Source organism: Mobula hypostoma, chromosome 4, assembly GCF_963921235.1.
Source record: "Mobula hypostoma chromosome 4, sMobHyp1.1, whole genome shotgun sequence".
Classification (NCBI taxonomy): Eukaryota; Metazoa; Chordata; class Chondrichthyes; order Myliobatiformes; family Myliobatidae; genus Mobula; species Mobula hypostoma.
Genome location: NC_086100.1, coordinates 128,427,776 through 128,446,304, shown reverse-complemented (window position 1 = coordinate 128,446,304; position 18,529 = coordinate 128,427,776). Strand labels below are relative to the sequence as shown.

The following is an 18,529-nucleotide window of genomic DNA, read 5'->3' as shown; positions in this document are numbered from 1 at the left end:
TGGGATGTAATGTTGAAATTGCGTAAGGTGATGGTGAGGCCTAATTTAGAGTATTGTGTCCAGATTTGGTCACCTACCTATAGGAAAGATGTGAATAAGATTGAAAGAGTGCAGAGAAAATTTACAAGGATGTTGCTGGGACTTGTGGACCTGAGTTATAGAAAAAAGCTGAGTGGGTTAGGAGTTTATTCCCTAGAATGTAGAAGATTGAGGAACGATTTGATAGAGGTATGCAATATTATGGGGTGGGTGTGTATAGGTAGGGTAAATGCAAGCAGGCTTTTTCCACTGATTGGGTGGGACTACAACTAGAGGTCAAGAGTTAGGGATGAAAGTGAAATCTTTCAGGGTAACATGAGGGCAATGTCTTCACTCGGGGTGGTGAGTGTGTAGAACGTGCTACTAGCAGAACTGGTGGATGTGGGGTCAATTTCAACATTTAGGAGATAATTGGATAGATAATTGGATGGGAGGAGTGTGGAGGGTTGTGGTGCGGGTGCAGATTGATGGGACCTAGGCAGATTAATGGTTTAGCACTGTCTAGATGGGCTGAAGGGTCTTTTTCTGTGCTGAAGTGTTCTATGACTCTCTGTGATGGGCATAAGGATCAAGGTGTGGGCAGAGAACGGGTAGAGTTAGGAGAGAAGCAAGTGGGTGACAGGTAGAAATGGTTCTTCGAAGCGTAGCACCTCTTAAGATGCCTAAGCAGATCTGAGAACCCAGAAAAAATGACAAATATGTTCATAGTCTGGCTGCTATACAAAAATTCTTAAAACAGGCAGGACCTTAAGCTCTTTAACCAGAAGGAGCTAAAGGTGTTTTCTTTTCACATGATAATAAGCCCTTTTTCACAAATCTCTTCAGGTAATCTGCATCTTGCATTCTAATAAAAACACGCTCAAAGGTCATATGGCATGGTTCATAGAATTGAACACAATAGTCCAACTGATGGCCAATTGGTAATAGCAAGCACATATAACTTGCTTTTGTATTCTGTCCCTCTCCTGTACATACAAACCCCATTTCCAGAAAAGTTGGGATATTTTCCAAAATGCAATAGAAACAAAAATCTGTGATATGTTAATTCACATGAACCTTTATTTAACTGACAAAAGTACAAAGAAAAGATTTTCAAAACGCAAACAACAGGAATTCTGCAGATGCTGGAAATTCAAGCAACACACATAAAAGTTGCTGGTGAATGCAGCAGGCCAGGCAGCATCTCTAGGAAGAGGTACAGTCAAAAAAAGATTTTCAATAGTTTTACTGACCAACTTAATTGTGTTTTGTAAACATACACAAATTTAGAATTTGATGGCTGCAACACACCCAACAAAAGTTGGGACAGAGGCATGTTTACCATTGTGTTACATCACCTTTCCTTTTAATAACACTTTTTAATTGTTTTGGAACTGAGGATACTAATTGTAGTAGATTTGCAATTGGAAATTTTGTCCTTTCTTGCTTGATGTAAGACTTCAGCTGCTCAACAGTCCGTGGTCTCCGTTGTCTGATTCTCCTCTTCATGATGCGCCATACATTTTCAATAGGAGATAGATCTGGACTGGCAGCAGGCCAGTCAAGCACACACACTCTGTGTCTACAAAACCACGCTGTTGTAGCCTGTGCAGAATGTGGTCTGGCACTGTCCTGCTGAAATAAGCATGGACGTCCCGGGAAGAGACGTCACCTTGATGGCAACATATGTCTCTCTAAAATCCTAATATACGCCTCAGAGTCAATGGTACCTTCACATACATGCAACTCACCCATGCCGTGGGCACTGATGCACCCCCATACCATCACAGATGCTGGCTTTTGCACCTTTCGCTGATAACAATCTGGATGGTCGTTTTCATCTTTGGCACGGAGAACTCGACGCCCATTTTTTCCGAAAACTAGCTGAAATGTGGACTCATCTGACCACAGCACACGGTTCCACAGTCTTTCGGTCCATCTGAGATGAGCTCGGGCCCAGAGAACTCGCCAGCGTTTCTGTATAGAGTTGATGTATGGCTTCCTCCTTGCGTAATACAGATTCAAGTTGCATTTCTGGATGTAGCGACGGACTGTGCTGAGTGACAATGGTTTTCCAAAGTACTCCCGAGCCCAGGTGGCTATAATTGTCACAGGAGCATGACGGTTTCTTAGGAAGTGCCGCCTGAGGGCTCGAAGATCATGCGCATTCAACAGTGGTTTCCGACCTTGCCCTTTACGCACTGAGATGTCTCTGAATTCTCTGAATCTTTTCACAATATTATGTACAGTAGATGTTAAAAGACCTAAATTCTCTGCAATCTTGCGTTGAGAAATGTTCCTTTTGAACTGATACTTGAATATTCTGTGCACTTTTCAATCTTATTTTAACTCTGTCCCAACTTTTGTTGAATGTGTTGCAGCCATCAAATTCTAAATTTGTGTATGTTTACAAAATACAATTAAGTTGGTCAGTAAAACTATTGAAAATCTTTTCTTTGTACTTTTGTGAGTTAAATAAAGATTCACATGAATTAACATATCACAGATTTTTGGTTTTATTGCATTTTGGAAAATATCCCAACTTTTCTGGAAATGGGCTTTGTACATTCTTATTTGCCATGCATCCACTCACTCTATCCGTTTTCAGTACCCCCCAGGACCATGTTATTACCCCCCATATTTCAATGATACTTTCAAATTTTGGAATTATCTATCAGTTGTCTTTGTGGGCTTTATCAGGTCCATTTTTCCTGTGAGTGATAACATAAGGAAAAGGGTATTCAATCTAATTCTCATACATTCTCTTTGCTCCCTAATTTGCACTTCCTGTTCCCCTTTCTACTCACTGTATTCAGCTTTGTTCTCCATAAAGTAAAGGCATCCATTAGTCTTGCGAGACCATGGATCTGCGCCTGGAAAGTCTTCACTCTCCAGTGCGCAGGCCTGGGCAAGGTTGTATGGAAGACCAGCAGTTGCCCATGCTGCAAGTCTCCCCCCTCCACGACACCAATGTTGTCCAAGGGAAGGGCATTAGGACCCATACAGCTTGACCCCGGTATCATCGCAGAGCAATGTGTGATTAAGTGCCTTGCTCAAGGACACAACACGTTGCCTTGGCTGGGGCTCAAACTCATGACCTTCAGGTCGCTAGTCCAATACCTTAACCACTTGGCCATGTGCCCACACTGTTCTCCATAGTGCCATGTATATTTCATTTTAGTCACTCAGAAAGTTCCAAATTTGAACGTCCTATTTTGTTCCTGTAGCTCCTTCCCCATAATTATTAACCTTACTTAGCACAGCACAATACCTTCCCTGTTGCTTGTTATTTTAACCAAATAGATCCTGTTTTTTAACGCTTAAGAACATCCTGTAATAGCAGCTTTGATTGGAAAACATCACTTTCCCACCACCCTACAATGACCACCATTTTGTCAACCTCCACATTTTTCATGAATTCTTTTGAATCAATTCTCCATTACCATTACAATTCCCTGTGGTTTATTTGTGCATATAGCTCCACAATTTTATTTTTCCTACTCCATGAATTTAATTATACATGTATATGCTGCTCATGGCTGCACAAAAAGAGGCACTGAGCACAAAAGCTATAGAAGCAGGGGTCTATCATACCAGACAAGACTAAAGATGCAGATTGTACAAGGAATCTACTAAAACCATCCAGCATGCAGTAGCAAGGTGCAAGATGCAGGCAGGGACAGCATACACTGAACAGCACAACCAAGTTGCAGGAATTGTGTACAGGAACATCTGCGCTGAGTATGGATTGGACACTCCCAAGTCCAAATGGGAAACATCCAAGAAGGAGGTGGAGAGTGACAGAGCTAAGGTCCTGTGGGACTTCCAAGTACAGACCGATAAGCAGGTACTGACCAACCAACCAGACAGTAATACTGGACAAGGAACAAAAGAAGGCAATAGTAATAGATATGGCAATCCCGAATGACGGTAACATCAGGAAGAAAGAATATGAGAAGCTGGAGAAATACCAGGGCTTGAAAGAGCAGATAGAGAGGATGTGGAAGGTTAAAGCCAGAGTAATCCCAGTGGTGATAGGAACACTTGGAGCTCTGACACCTGGACTGGGAGAGTGGCTCCAACAAATCCGGGGAACAACATCTGAGATCTTGGTCCGGAAGAGTGCACTACTAGGAACAGCAAAGGTACTGTGCTGAGCCGAAATCCAAATTTTTTTCAGCGCTAATATGATGCCACAATTGGAAAATTTCACAAGGAGCTAAGAAGTTTGCCAGATGATGCACAGGTCTCTGCGCACCACAGACTTTTCTGAGAAGTGACCTCACATACCCAGAGTGGAGCCCTGTTGACACCAAGGCACTGGTTGTTTTCAACAGTCATCTTAGGCAGACCTTTGTGCATTATTTGCAGCGATTAACGTGTGTTTTGTTCTTATTCTCTGCTTCATGTTGTGAAGATGTCTTTTTGTTGAAAATGTCAAAAAGGCCTGCAGTTACCCCTGGGTAATAGTGAAAAGAAAAACATTTATGTTTATCTATAACACAGAAAGTCAAGTTGTTGTGAAAAGCTTGACAACAGTGTAAGTGTGAAGCATCTGACAGAGGAGTATAGCTTTGGAACGTCCACCATCTATGACCTGAAGAAACAAAAGGACAAACTGTTCTATGCTGAAAGTAATCAACAGAAATTAATGAAAAGTAGAAAAACACTGCATAAAGTGAAAAATGAAGATCTCAATCACGCCTCTTTCTCGTCGTGGCTATCCCTCGAGGTCGAGGATGATGGTCTTCGTTCTGTTGATCTATTTATGGGCTCTCAAGTGGCTTATAAGTCCAGCCTTGGCTTTGAAAGTTCTTCCGCATTCAGGACAGGTAATTCCAGATGGCAGATCAGGCTTTGGTTGTTGCTGCCTCTCTTTCCATTTTCTTCTCTTTTCTTCTAATTCTGCACAACTGTTGGCTTCGAAAGTTGCTGTTCCTTCTCGGATGATGGCTTGCCAGAGTTTCCTGTCCTTGGCATTGGTTTCCCAATTGTTGATGTCGATGTTACATTTCTTCATGTTGGTTTTTAAGACGTCTTTGAATCTCTTCTGTCATCCGCCTCTTTTACGTTTGCCTTCTTTAAGCTGGGAGTAGAAGATTTGTTTAGGCAGACGTTCATCTTTCATCCGAGCAACATGACCACTCCATCTTAATTGGTTCTTGATGACATAGGCTTCAATGCTTGTTGTTTTTGCTTCATTTAGCACGCTGACGTTGGTTCATTAAACATCAGCCTCTTAACAGTATGTATATCATGAAACAAGCAAAGATCTATCAACAAACTGAAAATTGAAGGGAATTGTGAATATTCAGCAGGCTAGTTGCAGAAATTTAAGAAAAGGTGCGGCATTAAATTTTCAAAGATTTGGGGTGATAAAGTGTCTGTTGATCATAAAGCAGCAGAAAAATTCATTGTGAGTTTGCCCAGATGGTACTGATGAAAATGTAACATAGTGAACAGCTGTATCAGTACATGCAGTATGTGTGATGACCAAGTGTAAGACAAAGACTGCTTACTGGTAACACTTAAAGTCAGAGTCGGGAATGATGTCAATACCAAACAGCCACTGACTGTCCATCTGGGTGGCCACAGTTGTGATAGCTTACCTTTCTGATGGTTTAATGTACCCATTATTGTTTCATGCACAAAATTATTAAAAATATTACATACAACTACCTTCAGGGTGTATGTATAATCTGTATATGTAATGTAAATGGATTTTGTGTTTAGACTTGGGTCCCTTCCTCAAGCTATCCTATTATATAGATGCAAATATTCCAAAATCTGGAAAAAATCCAAAACACCTCCAGCCCCAAGCATTTTGGAGAAGGGGTGCTCAACCTGTGTATGTGTTGGGAGCCATAGTAGCATAGTGATTCATGCAGTGTTATTACAGCTCGGGTGTTCTGGGGTTCAATTCTGACACTGTTCTGTAAAGAGTTCGTATGTTTGGTCCGGGAGCTCTGGTTTCCTCCCACAGTCCAAAGAGATACTAGTTAGTAGGTTGGGTGGTCACTGTAAATTGTCCCGACATTAGATTAGGATTAACTGTTGGGGGTTTTGCGCGGCATGGCTCAAAGGGTTAAAAAGACCTATTCTGTGCTGTATCACTAAACAAAATAGAGTAAATTTTATATATATATATAATATTCTGCAAATCCATCCGAGTCTATCCTCCAATTCCTCCTGTCTAATATCTCTTTTTTCTGGACTAGTCTTATTATATGTCTCACTTTAAATTACTGACTATAAACTGTTTGCATTCGGAACTAGCATCAATGCAGGAGGTTTGCATTATTTTTTCTTCTGAAGGCAAAGCTTTGTTAAGCTTTGAATGTGTGGGAGGTCTAACAGATGGTTTGCAAGAGCTGGCAAAGTGATTGAGAAAAATAACACATGGTAATGAAAAAGGCACAAATCGCTTAAACAGGTAACTGACTTTCTCACGTTGTGTTTATATCTCTCCAATTGCACTTCATTTTTGATAAAGTTTCACTAGTACTGGTTTGGGAACAATTTTGATTTTTTTGGAGATGTCAAAACAAAAAAAGACTGAATAAGGGTAAAAATCAAAACAATATTCTTTACTGCTCTACTTTATGTTGCACATTATTTCATGTATGATTGAATTAAATATCTGTACTATATTTACATATTTCATGCTCTACTATTCTACTTACCTGCTGATGATTTTATCAGGGCAGCACAGAATCCACAATTTTGCTGAAAATGCACAAAGCCCTATTTATGCTCATAGCCAGTCTTTATTGCAGTTATAATGGTAAAGAGAAGGCAGTTACCAATAACGTGTTATCCATAGTGCAGAAAAGACAGTAGATTAGGTTACTGAAAGATTAAGTTCAATATATGGTCATTGAAGAGAAGATTGTCAAAATACAAAAAAAATTATTGAGAATATTCAGTTCATAGATCAAAAACATATTGAGGACAAAATTTATTGACCCCTCTCCCCCCCCACACCCTACCCCATCCACAACCATCACTGATGCCCCCTCCCCCCTCCCCACACCCCATTCCAAGTGCAGTTCTGTGGGAGGACATGGTCTGAACCAGATTTTCAGACAACTAGAATTGTTTGCAAAATTCTGTAAAGCAGAACAATCGGCAATTTAATTGAAGGTAGATAGGGCCACATACAGAGTGTCATCAAAATTCAGGTTTGCATTCTTCACAGTAAATGCACATGTACTAATAATTAGTCACGAGTGTAAAAGGAATGGGAGGGTGAGACTTAGGATGCCTGAAGGATGTAGACTGGAATCCCAAAAGAGAAGTTATACACAGAGTCATTTGACATAGAATAGGTAACGTCCGAACTTGATGCTTACATTTTGTTATTATAATTGTGATCTCCAGACAATGCTTATAGCCTAATTAGCATTGAAAAAAGCTGACAATTCTTCACTGCAGCCAAGAATGGACATTGTTTCCATTTTGTCATTAAAGTCATCCCATGGAATTGGATACTTGGATCATAGCTATTCAGGGACAAAGCTGGCACTTCAGTTTCCCAAAAGACAACTAACTGTTTCAGTGAGATCCTACAGATAGATCTTAGATTCTGCATGCTAGGCAGCTATAGAAAGTTAAGTTGCATGAAATGCAGGGAGAATTAGCTAATTGAATGAATGATTGGCTTGATGGTAGAAAGCAGAGAGAGGGTGAAAGATTGTTTTCGGACTGGAGGCCCATAACTACTGGTGTTCCCGTCATCAGTGTGAGGCCCATTGCTATTTGACATCTATGTCAATGATTTGGATGAGAATACACAAGGCTTGGTGAGTAGGTTTGCAAATGACAATAAAACAAGCAGCATTGTAGATAATGAAGGTGGTTATCACGAATTACAAAATTATCTTGATTAGCTGTACAAGTTGACTGAAAAATAGCAATGGAGTTTTAGTCAGATGAGTGCCAGCTGTTGCATTTGGAAAGACAAATGAGGACAGAACTTCCACATTTATCAGTAAGGCCATGGGGCATGTTGTAACAGAGTAAGAGTACAAGTATGAGGTTCCCTGAAAGTGACGTTACAGTTAGACACAGTGGGGAAAATAGTTTTTGGCACGTTGGCCTTCAGCAATTAGGACTACAGGATCAAGATGCAGTGCTGAGGAAAATTTATAACCTTGTAAGCATGGTCAAAATAATCAAATACATGAACTAATGTTACTCCTATTAATATCCAAACACACTTTGATTAAGTTTTTTTTACATGCTACGCAGTAGTATAATAAATGTAGGAGTAAATCGTGTGAGTTTAAAGGGAGCAAAAACTATAAAAAGCACTTGAAAGACCAATTCAGAAACACAACACATGGGAAGTTCGCATTGTTTATCTATGTGGATAGCAGTAACCCATTAACTCCATACTCATGGTACAATAACACATCAATATACCTGGCATCTTCCTGTGTTACAAGGTACAGATTCTTCAGTCTCACAAGCTAAGCTACAGATTCTTCAGAACTGGGCTTTAATCTAACTTCCGGAGCTCTGAAGTGATTTGGATGCATGAACTTAAGTAAACTCTTACCTTCCAGCCTTACATTCTTACCCTCCACCATTAGGCTCTATAATGAATCACCCTGTATCCAGGGAAGTGATCACCCCTTCCTTTTAAACTGTTTGTGGTAACTTCTTTTTTATTCTTTCTACCTATCTTCTAATATTTATATCCGTGCGCTTGTAATGCTACTGTGACACTGTCATTTCCTTTGGGATCAATAAGGTACCTATCTTGGAATGGATTCCTTGATTTAGTGACTTAATATATCTTATGCACGCACACGCTCACACTCATGCACAATCTCACACTCATGTCTTGCACTCTAAACCCCTGGTACAGATGCCAATTGAATGTGTGAGCCAGATGTAAAACCTTCACCTTTTCTGAACAATATAATAATGGATTATTGTAGCTTTACTGCAGGAAAGCAAAAGACAGGAAATTGTAGTCCAGTTAGCCTGAGTTCAGTGGTTGGGAAGATATTGGAATTCATTATTAAGGATGAGATTTGAGGGTACTTGGAAGCACATGTTAAAATAGGCCAAAGTCAGTATGCTTTCCTTGCCTGACAAAGTTGGTGGAATTCTTTGAGGAAATGTCAGGGGTAAGTTTTTTATGCAGAGAGTGGTGAGTGCATGGAATAGGTTGCCGGTCACAGTGGTGAAGGCGGATACAATCGGGTCTCATAAGACACTACTGGATCCATACATGGAGCTTAGAAAAATAGAGGGCTATGAGTAACCCTAGGTAATTTCTAAAGTAAGTACATGTTCAGCACAGCATTGTGGGCCGAAGGGCCTGTATTGTGCTGTAGATTTTGTATGTTTCTAAATAATATGCAGGTGGATGTTGTTTGACAAGATGCTGCACATGAGGCTGCTTAACAAAATAAGAACCCATGGAAAGATACTAACATGAATAGAAGATTAGCTGACAGGTAGGAGGCAAAGAGTGGGAATAAAGGGAGCCTTCACTTGTTGGCTGTTGGTGACTAGTGGTGTTCTGAAGGAGTTGGTGTTGGGACTGCACCTTTTCGGTTATATGTGAATGATTTGGATGATAGAATTGATAGCTTTGTGGCCAAGTTTGCAAACAATCCAAAGATAGGTGGAGGCGGGGTGGGGTAGGTAGTGTTGAAGAAGCAAGGAGTCTGAAGGATTTTGACAGATTAGAGAATGGGCAAAGTGGCAAATGGAAAATAGTATAGGGAAGTGTATGGTCATGCACTGTGGTAGAAAGAAGAAAGGTGTAAACTTTTTTCTAAATGGGGAGAAAATTGAGAAATCAGAGTTGCAAAGGGACTTGGGAGCCTGTGCAGGTATTCCCTAAAGGTTAACTTGCTAGTTTGAGTTGGTAAGGAAGGCAAATGCAATGTTAGCATTTGTTTTGAGAGGACTAAAATATAAAAGCAAGGATGTAATGCTTAGGCTTTATAAAGCATTGGTCAGACTGCACTTGGAATATTGTGAGCAGTTTTGGGCTCCTTATCTTGGGAAAGATGTACTGGCATTGGAGACTGTCCAGAGGAGGTTCATGAGAATGATTCCAGGTATGAAAGAGTTGATGTCTGAGGTGCATTTGATGGCGCTGACATATTCTTGCTGGAGTTTAGAAGAATGAGGGGAGAATCTCATTGAAACCTATCAAATATTGAATGGCCTGTATAGATTTCTTCAACTAGAGTGTAGTGAATATGTGGAATTCATTGCCACAGAAGGCTGTGTAGGTCAAGTTATTTGGTATATTTAAAGCAGAGCTTGAAAGGTTCTTGATTAGTAAGGGTGTCAAAGGTTATGAGAAGAAGGCACAAGAATGGCATTGAGAGATAATAAAACAGCTACGATAGAATTTCAGAGCAGACTCGATATATCGAATGGCCTGACTCTGCTCCTACAGTCTTAATGTGTTGTATCAGCCTCAGTCATAGCATTTATATATCTCACTACAACTTACCTCACACAAAATCTCAGAGCCTCTACTTCCTCCCAACTATTCAGCCAAAGCAGGCACCTCACCCAGACATAATGCAACATACTAACACACACTTACTTCTGCCTTGCAGAAAAAAGTTCCTCACAATAATGCCCAGCAACCACAGACTGCTGATGATCAGAATCCTCTTTTTCAGTTCAAAGGCTTTGATGAGAAAATATTGGCCTGCAGCCAATGGTGAGAGAATGTCCCTGATTAGAAGGAACCTATGCACTAAGGTTCTGCTTCTTAGGAGGCAGACTAAGATCTTGAGGGGATAGCCTGTAAACAAAGACTAATAGATCTGCACATAAAACTTGGTCAGCAGATGTTTATACACATGCCACATCAATAGCCTCTCACTCAACGTCAGCAAAAGAAAAAAGCTGGTGATTGTCTACAGGAGGAGGAAACCGGAGGTCCATGAGCCAGTCCCCACCAGAGAGTAAGCAACTTTAAATTCCTCCATGTTGTCACTTCAGAGGATCTGTCCTGGGACAGTATGCAAGTGCCATTACAAAGAAGCCACAACAGCACCTCTATTTTCTTAGAAGTTTGCGAAAATACAGTATGTAATCTAAAACTGACAAACTTCTATAGATGCAACACACATCAAAGTTGCTGGTGAATGCAGCGGGCCAGGCAGCATCTCTAGGAAGAGATACAGTCGACGTTTCAGGCCGAGACCCTTCATCCTGGGTCTCGGCCTGAAACATCAACTGTACCTCTTCCTAGAGATGCTGCCTGGCCTGCTGCGTTCACCAGCAACTTTGATGCGTGTTGCTTGAGTTTCCAGCATCTGCAGAATTCCTCGTGTTTGCGTTTTTAGAATCTACTAAGTATACTGACTGGTTGCATCATGGCCTGTTATGGAAACACCAATGCCCGTGAACAGAAAAACTGTATGGCCCAGTCCTTCATGGTTAAACCCCTCCCCACCATTGAGCACATCTACAAAGAGTGCTGTTATACAAATGTTTGTAGGAAAGCAGCATTTATGATCAACCCCCCCACCCCCCACCATGGTCTCTTCTCGCTGCTGCTATCAGGAAGAAAGTACAGAAGCCTCAGGACCCACACCACCATGTTCAGGAACAGTTACGGAGCTTGTTGATTAGAACTGGGGGTATGATTGTGTTGAATGCTAAGCTGTTATCACTAAACAACAGCCTGATGTCGGGATTACTGTTGTCCAGGTGATCCAAGGCCAGTGAGATTCCATCTGCTGTAGAGCTAATGTGGCGATAGGCAAATTGCAGCAGGTGTGGGTCCTTGCTTAGTCATGAGGTGATTCTGGCCATAACTAACCTGCAAAGCCACTTCATCACCGTAGATGTGAGTGCTGCTGGATAATAGTCGTTACGGCAGCTCACTGTGCTCTTCCTGCACACTACTATGACTCTTGCCCCTTTGAAGCAAGTGGGAACTTCTGACTGCAGGAGTGAGAGACTGAAGATGTCCTTGAAGGCTCTTGCCAGTTGGTTGGCACTGGTTTTCAAAGCCCTACCAGGTGCACCATCAGGGCTTGACACCTTGCGAGGGTTTACCCCCTTGGAAAATGTTCTGATGTCAGCTCTGGGACAGAGATCACAGGGTCGGCAGATGCTGCAGGGATTCGTACAGGTGTAGTTTTATTCTCCCTTTCAAAGCGTGTATAAAAGGCATTGAGTTCTTCTGGGAGTGATGCATCACAGCCTTTCATGACGTTAGGTTTTACTTTGTAGTAAGTAATGGCTTGTAAACCCTACTAAAACTGACATGCATCCCATTTCATCTTTAATCTCAATTAGAATCTTTTATTTTTGTTCTTAAAATAGCCTTCTGACGGTCATACTTGGACTTCTTGTATAGTTCGGAATCACCGGTCTTGAATGCCATAGATCTAACCCTGAGCACACTACAAGTCTCCTGATTCATCCATAGCTTTTGGTTTGGGTATTTTCTGATATGTTCTTGAAGGCACACTCTCATCCACACAGTTCTTGGTGAAGTCGATGACAACTGTGGCAAATTCATTCAGACTTAATTATGACTCCCTGAATACTGTCCAGTCTACGGACTCAAAGCAGTCCTGTAAGCACTTCTCCGCTTCCCTTGACCATACCTTCCAGTCCTCATCACTGGTGCTGTGATCTTTAGTCTCTGTCTATACACCAGGAGTAAAAGTACAGGCAGGTGATCAGACATTCTGAAATGTGGGCATGGTAAGGCACAGTAAGCATTCTTGATGGTGGTACAGGTTGACCACTGATTTTCCAGCACCCTCAGTTCTTGAGCCTTGCCGGATTAAGAGAGGTCACGCATTAATAATGACAAAAATGGACTCTAGAAGCTTAAAAAGGATTATTAATCTAACAAAATTTAAAAGTAAATTTATTAATTACTGTGCTTACAAAGAATGTTACTTCTCGGTTATCTTTTTAAACGTTTCATCCAGACGAAGCTGTTTCATGTGATTTAATCTCTCCCTGGGTTATTTTTCTTACATTAAATAAAAATTTATTAGCTCTTGTTCTGTCATGAAGGTATGTTTCTCTGACCCTTTGATTAAATCACTCAACAACATAGAAACATAGAAAATAGGTGCAGGAGTAGGCTATTCGGCCCTTTGAGCCTGCACCGCCATTCAGTATGATCGTGGCTGATCGTCCAACTCAGAACCCTGTACCAGCCTTCCCTCCATACCCCCTGATCCCTTTAGTCACAAGGGCCATATCTAACTCCCTCTTAAATATAGCCAATGAACTGGCCTCAACTGTTTCCTGTGGCAGAGAATTCCACAGATTCACCACTCTCTGTGTGAAGAAGATTTTCCTAGTCTCGGTCCTAAAAGGCTTCCCCTTTATCCTCAAACTGTTGTTACGTACCCCGTAACTGGGTTGCCAAACCAGCAGAAATGGATCACTCAGTTGGAGTCTGGATTACTAGAACTAAGAAAGTTTTATTAAAGAAACAAGCAACACAGTAATCGAACGGATAATAAATGCAACAGTTCAACAATGATAAACACACATGTGCACAGAATTAAGATAACAGGATCAATCAAGCTCTATCGTTGTCTAGGGGTAAATGACCAATTTCAACGTGACACAAAGTTCAGTCCAATTTAGTTCAGTTCGCAGTAATCGTTGCCATGGCGATGGACAACGTGGGGGGAGGGAGAGAGAACGAGAACGACTGATCATTCAGAACGGCTTCCACTCACAGACCGGCGATATTGCTCACAAGCAGCTTTTGGGCGGGTCCTTTGTGATGTCACCTGAGGTCACCGACTGTGACCCCTCCTCCAGATGCGGTTGATCCTCTGCAGTGAACCCGGCACCCAAGCGAGGGTGGACACACACCGGGTTCCCGCTGATCGTACCTTTCCACCCTGTGCGTTTAAGGCCGATCCCCCCGAGCAGCCGTCCAAGAGCTTCCCACCGACTTGTGAGAGGCGCACCGCTTCCAGGATCTCGTTACCTCGGGTGTTGTGTGTGTCCTGCCTTAGCGAACCTGTCCCTTTTTATCCCCCTGCTGGGGTATCGCCTGTCCATCACTTCAAACAGTTCAGGGTTCAAAGGGGGGGAGCCGCTCTAGACAGCTCTCTCTCCCGTCCCTTCATTATACATCTCCAGATGCTGCTTCATTGTTCCTCATCTCTCCCTCCCCTGAGGACAGGTGGCAGACCAACTGCTGATGCCACTGTTGCTAGCCCAGGCCAACAAACATCTTAATTTATGTGTATTCTCGTCACACTGTGACCCCTCGTTCTGGACTTCCCCAACATCGGGAACAATCTTCCTGCATCTAGCCTGTCCAATCCCTTTAGGATTTTATATGTTTCGATAAGATCGCCCCTCAATCTTCTAAATTCTAATGAGTATAAGCCTAGTCGATCCAGTCTTTCATCATATGGAAGTCCTGCCATCCCAGGAATCAATCTGGTGAACCTTCCTTGTACTCCATCTATGGCAAGGATGTCTTTCCTCAGATTAGGGGACCAAAACTGCACACAATACTCCAGGTGTGGTCTCACCAAGGCCTTGTACAACTGCAGTAGTACCTCCCTGCTCCTGTACTCGAATCCTCTTGCTATGAATGCCAGCATACCATTCGCCTTTTTCACCGCCTGCTGTACCTGCATGCCCACTTTCAATGACTGGTGTATAATGACACCCAGGTCTCATTGCACCTCCTCTTTTCCTAATCGGCCACCATTCAAATAATAATCTGTTTTCCTGTTTTTGCCACCAAAGTGGATAACCTCATATTTATCCACATTAAATTGCATCTGCCATGAACTTGCCCACTCACCTAACCTATCCAAGTCACCCTGCATCCTCTTAGCATCCTCCTCACAGCGAACACTGCCACCCAGCTTCGTGTCATCCGCAAACCTGGAGATGCTGCATTTAATTCCCTCATCCAAGTCATTAATATATATTGTACACAACTGGGGTCCTAGCACTGAGCCTTGCGGTACCCACTAGTCACTGCCTGCCATTCTGAAAAGGTCCTGTTTATTCCCACCCTTTGCTTCCTGTCTGCCAACCAATTATCTATCCACATTAATACCTTACCCCCAATACCGTGTGCTTTAAGTTTGCACACTAATTTCCTGTGTGGGACCTTGTCAAAAAGCCTTTTGAAAATCGAAATATACCACATCCACTGGTTCTCCCCTATCCACTCTACTAGTTATATCCTCAAAAAATTCTATGAGATTCGTCAGACATGATTTTCTTTTCACAAATCCATGCTGACTTTGTCCGATGATTTCACCACTTTCTAAATGTGCTGTTATCACATCTTTGATAACTGACTCGAGCATTTTCCCCACCACCGATGTTAGGCTAACCGGTCTATAATTCCCTGGTTTCTCTCTCCCTCCTTTTTTAAAAAGTGAGGTTACATTAACCACCCTCCAATCCTCAGGAACTAGTCCAGAATCTAAAGAGTTTTGAAAAATTATCACTAATGCATCCACTATTTCTTGGGCTACTTCCTTAAGCACTCTGGGATGCAGACCATCTGGCCCTGGGGATTTATCTGCCTTTAATCCCTTCAATTTACCTAACACCACTTCCCTACTAACATATATTTCCCTCAGTTCCTCCATCTCACTGGACCCTCTGTCCCCTACTGTTTCCGGAAGATTATTTATGTCCTCCTTAGGAAGACAGAACCATAGTAATTATTCAATTGGTCTGCCATGTCCTTGCTCCCCATAATCAATTCACCTGTTTCTGTCTGTAGGGGACTACACTTGTCTTAACCAATCTTTTTCTTTTCACATATCTATAAAAGCTTTTACAGTCAGTTTTTATGTTTCCTGCCAGTTTTCTCTCATAATCTTTTTTCCCTTTCCTAATTAAGCCCTTTGTCCTCCTCTGCTGGACTCTGAATTTCTCCCAGTCCTCAGGTGAGCCACTTTTTCTGGCTAATTTGTATGCTTCTTCTTTGGAATTGATACTATCCCTAATTTCCCTTGTCAGCCACGGGTGCACTACCTTCCTTGGTTTATTCTTTTGCCAAACTGGGATGAACAATTGTTGTAGTTCATCCATGCGATCTTTAAATGCTTGCCATTGCATGTCCACCGTCAACCCTTTAAGTGGTCATTTGCCAGTCTATCTTAGCTAATTCACGTCTCCTACCTTCGAAGTTACCCCTCTTTACGTTCAGAACCTTTGTTTCTGAATTAACTATGTCACTCTCCATCTTAATGAAGAATTCCACCATATTCTGGTCACTCTGACCCAAGGGGCCTCATTTAACTCAATTAAATTGTCAATAGTAAATCTTTCAGTTTTGTCATCATTGTTGCCATCCTCATCACTTGCAGTGTTTTTATCAGCATTCAGAATACTGTCTATCATTTCCGAGTCTGCAAGGAGATCCACAACAGATGTTTTATTGTTGACAATCATCCACATGTAGATTTTCTTCATTAAGACTACTTGTGATATCTTTGAAAGCAGGTCCTGTAGCACTTTTTGATTATGCAAGCAAATCGTGAACAACTGCTTTCTCCTTTGGTACGCAAAACCCTATAAAATCATTGTCAATCTTTCTTCAGGCTCATTATCAAACGTCAAGGCAAGCCACAACTTATGCCAGCCATTCTTTAGTGTTGAAGGTTCTACCTTCTCCCACCCTCGAGCAATGAACCAAAGAACATCCATCATGTTAAATTCTTTAATAAATGTCTGTACAGAATTGCCAGCAGACACCTCATCTCATCTCACAGGTGTTTCATGAAAAATGAGCGATACTTGGCCTTTAGGGAGCACAGTATTCCTTACAGTATGGTGGTAAATACACTGTAAAAACATTATTCTTACACAGGAGTTCAGCTTTGGGGTGAGCTGAACAGTCATCCAAAATAAGAAGAATTTTGTAATCTTCAGTTAGCCTTACAGATGTGAAATGAGCTCTGGCTTCTGGCCCAAAATATTTTTCAAACCACTCTGACGTAATCTCGGTGGTAATCCAGCTATTTTTATTTGCCTGATATGTTACTGGGTAAGTTTTAACACCTTTCAAGGCTATAGGGCATTTACTTTAACCAATCACCAGTGGTTTACATCTGTGAGTACCTGCTGCGTTGGAGTGTCCCAAAATGTTAACTCTGTCATTAGATTGTTTGAATCCTGTGGGATCTTCTTCGTCTTCTGTTGCTAATGTTTTCCTAGGTGTGCATCACCAGTTTCATCTGCATTATACACCTGCTCAGGACTGACATTCTTGTCTGCTATGTATAAGCTTCGCAAAATTGTCCACGTACTTGGTAGCTTCTTCATGGTTTGCAGACCGTTCTTCTCCACACACTTTATACACGGAAATTCTATGGTGCTTGTTAAACCTTTGAAGCCATCCTTCTCTATAGTCGCACACATGTTCTTTATGGAACAACTTAGCTTGGTTTATTATCATACTGCCCAACAAATCGACTCCATCACTCCGATGCTGGCAAAACCATTCAATCATCACTCGATCATGCTCAACTTTCATAGTTTTCCTAATGCTCATTTGCTTTAGCAAATCACTGTTTGCATAGAACTGCAAATTTTTAGCTCCTCTAGTTCCACAAGTGATATGTTGGTGGTAGTTATTCAGAGACTTCTTCAAGGTGGCCTGGTTAAAATCTCTCACAATGATGGGGAAAGCATCAGACTGCACAGTTTCATGCCTGCTGATTACATTACTCAGCTCCTCCAGTGCCTGCCCAATATTGGCCTGTGGTGGAATGTACCTCACAACCAGGATGATGGCGGAAAACTCTGTCAGGAGATAAAATGGATGGCATTTGACTGTTAGATGTTCAAAGTTGGGCAAACAAAACTGAGACAGAACTGCCACGCTGTGCATCACGATCAGTTAATCATAAGGCATACTCCATCTCCTCAGCCTTTAAAAGACTGAGCTGTCCCATCTTTGCAGAGAGTGGTGAAGCACTGTATCTGAACTTGTGGGTGTGCGCCATGTTTCCGTAAAGCAAAGTACACAGCAGTCCCTGATGTCCCTCTGATACAGCAATCTTTTATTTTACAGAGACTATACATTTGCCAGCCAGATAGTTGGGAGAGGAAATCTAATGCCTCTGTGTTTCAATCAAACTTTTAGACTGGCACAGTGACCTCGCTTCCATTTTCATAAAAGGGAACTGTACTTGTGACCCAAGTCTGTTGTCCAAAGTTTGTCAATTTTGAGTACCGATAGATTTTTTTTAAAACCTCTTAAGATGATGCTGCTTACTGGTACACGTGGCTGTGAACATGAACTGCAGCTGCAGTAGTCCTAAATGGGAATATTTGTTGATTCCCATCGGTGCTGCACACAGAGTCACCACCTAATGGTGCCATCTTACTGGAAGTTTGGAAATTATCAGGATAAGTAAATTAGTTGGTTCGTCACCCAGGCCAATGCCAGTAGTTTTGATCATACTCATTCAGTGCAGGTCATAGGCATTCTCAACCACACAGCAGAAACCAAGACCTCTCAGCAATTCCTCTGTTCTGAACT

General features: G+C 41.8%; 2 protein-coding genes across 6 annotated transcripts in view; one reads left to right on the top strand and one right to left on the bottom strand.

The window, feature by feature from the left end:
• The window catches only part of idua (alpha-L-iduronidase), a 175,221-nt gene that overhangs the window by 105,916 nt on the left and 50,776 nt on the right, over positions 1-18,529 (top strand). The window lies entirely within an intron of this gene.
• The window catches only part of slc26a1 (solute carrier family 26 member 1), a 125,493-nt gene that overhangs the window by 93,878 nt on the left and 13,086 nt on the right, over positions 1-18,529 (bottom strand). The gene's annotated exons all lie outside the window — the stretch shown is intronic.